We start from the raw sequence: 2,500 nt of genomic DNA on the forward strand, positions 1-2,500 counted from the left end.
TCGTATTTATAGCTGCAAAAACAACTTGTTTAGCATTTTACTTTGCTAAAACATCAAGTTACCTGGTTGATCCTGCCAGTAGTCATATGCTTGTCTCAAAGATTAAGCCATGCATGTCTAAGTACATACTGTTTATAAAGTGAAACCGCGAATGGCTCATTAAATCAGTTACGGTTCCTCGGATATTCTTTTTTACATGGATAACTGTGGTAATTCTAGAGCTAATACATGAACAAGTGTTCCAACCTCAGCTTGCTGACGGAAGGATCGCATTTATTAGTACAAGACCAATGATTCTTATTCACCTAGAACCCTGTTCAGTGATTTCGGTCGCTGTCTAAGGACTAGCAGTGGGGATCTTAGCAACTTCGGTTGCATTTCTTGTGATGACTCTGAATAACTGAGCAAATCGTATGGCCTCTGAGCCGACGATGTATCCCTCAAGCAACTGCCTTATCAACTGTCGATGGTAGGTTATGCGCCTACCATGGTTGTAACGGGTAACGGGGAATTAGGGTTCGATTCCGGAGAGGGAGCCTGAGAAACGGCTACCACATCTAAGGAAGGCAGCAGGCGCGCAAATTACACAATCCCAGTACGGGGATGTAGTGACGAAAAATAACAATACGGGACTCTATTGAGGCCCCGTAATTGGAATGAGTACAATTTAAATCCTTTAACGAGGATCTATTGGAGGGCAAGTCTGGTGCCAGCAGCCGCGGTAATTCCAGCTCCAATAGCGTATATTAAAGTTGCTGCGGTTAAAAAGCTCGTAGTTGGATTTCAGTCGAACCTATGGGGTCCACTGATTAAAGGGTTAGATGGTGATGTTAGGTTTCTTGCTTGTGTCTACGGATGCTTGCTTGAACCTTCATTCCTCTTTCCTGGTGGTTACATTCATAGTGTTTAGACAGAAAATTGCTCGATATTTGCTATCAATGCTCTTTACCGAGTGTTGATTCAAGCGATCGAGACTTTTACCTTGAAAAAATCAGAGTGCTCAAAGCAGGCGTCCAAAACCTCGAAAGAGGTGCCTAAAAACGGTATGGTCAACCATCTATATGATGCGTACCACTACCTTAACTTGAATGATCTTGCATGGAATAATGGAATAGGACCTTGGTTCTATTTTGTTGGTCTTAAGAATCCAAGGTAATGATTAAGAGGGACAGACGGGGGCATTTGTATTGCGGCGCTAGAGGTGAAATTCTTGGACCGTCGCAAGACAAACTACAGCGAAAGCATTTGCCAAGAATGTTTTCATTAATCAAGAACGAAAGTTAGAGGTTCGAAGGCGATCAGATACCGCCCTAGTTCTAACCATAAACGATGCCAACCAGCGATCATTCTGAGTAACTAATTTCATGACTCGAATGGAAGCTTCCGGGAAACCAAAGTTTTTGGGTTCCGGGGGAAGTATGGTTGCAAAGCTGAAACTTAAAGGAATTGACGGAAGGGCACCACCAGGAGTGGAGCTTGCGGCTTAATTTGACTCAACACGGGAAAACTCACCCGGCCCGGACACTGAGAGGATTGACAGATTGAGAGCTCTTTCTTGATTCAGTGGGTGGTGGTGCATGGCCGTTCTTAGTTGGTGGAGTGATTTGTCTGGTTAATTCCGATAACGAACGAGACTCTAGCCTACTAAATAGACTTGCAGTTTACACTGCAGTACTCCCCCTTAGTCAACCTGTGGGTGGTAGTATCTCTTGATGGTTTCGGCTGTTGAGGGCTCTGCTGCTATTAGCCTACAGAATTGGCTAGGGTAAGGATGCTGTAGCACTGTAAGGACTTCTTAGAGGGACAAGCGGCGCTCGCAGCCGCACGAAACAGAGCAATAACAGGTCTGTGATGCCCTTAGATGTCCGGGGCCGCACGCGTGCTACACTGAAGTGGTCATCGTGCATACTGTTTCCTGCTCCGAAAGGAGTGGGTAACCGCTTGAACCCATTTCGTGATGGGGATTGGGCATTGTAATTATTGCCCATGAACGAGGAATTCCCAGTAAGCGTGAGTCATTAGCTTGCGTTGATTACGTCCCTGCCCTTTGTACACACCGCCCGTCGCTACTACCGATTGAATGATTTAGTGAGGACTTCGGACTGGTCAATCCAGACCATTGGGAAACTAGTGGTCGGATTGTGCTGGAAAGATGTTCAAACTTGATCATTTAGAGGAAGTAAAAGTCGTAACAAGGTTTCCGTAGGTGAACCTGCGGAAGGATCATTAACGTATTACCCTCTTATTATAAGAGAAATACAACCTTCAAACAATCAAACACTCTGCATAGTGATATTGTAGATGCTAATATGGTGAATGCAATTGAATTGTATTTGCATTAGAGTCGCAATTGTGAATGTTTATTGCAAACATTTAGCCATTGCAACATGATTCTAATTTGCATTACATTCGTTCATTCATACATCCATCTTTCATTATCCAATGCAACAAAGAGTGAGGGTTATCTAACGATAGCCATAATTTCTTTTGCAAAACAATT

General features: G+C 43.8%; 1 non-coding gene across 1 annotated transcript; it reads left to right on the plus strand.

Moving 5' to 3' along the window:
* Positions 1-59: 59 nt before the first annotated feature.
* Positions 60-2,229, plus strand: LOC149092937 (small subunit ribosomal RNA). The gene has a single exon (XR_016200354.1). It is a non-coding gene; the product is annotated as a small subunit ribosomal RNA (ribosomal RNA).
* Positions 2,230-2,500: the final 271 nt, after the last annotated feature.

This window comes from Tetranychus urticae, unplaced genomic scaffold (assembly GCF_039701765.1).
Source record: "Tetranychus urticae isolate SD_2017Ah unplaced genomic scaffold, NJAU_TeUrti_SD_1.0 Scaffold_4, whole genome shotgun sequence".
Classification (NCBI taxonomy): domain Eukaryota; kingdom Metazoa; phylum Arthropoda; class Arachnida; order Trombidiformes; family Tetranychidae; genus Tetranychus; species Tetranychus urticae.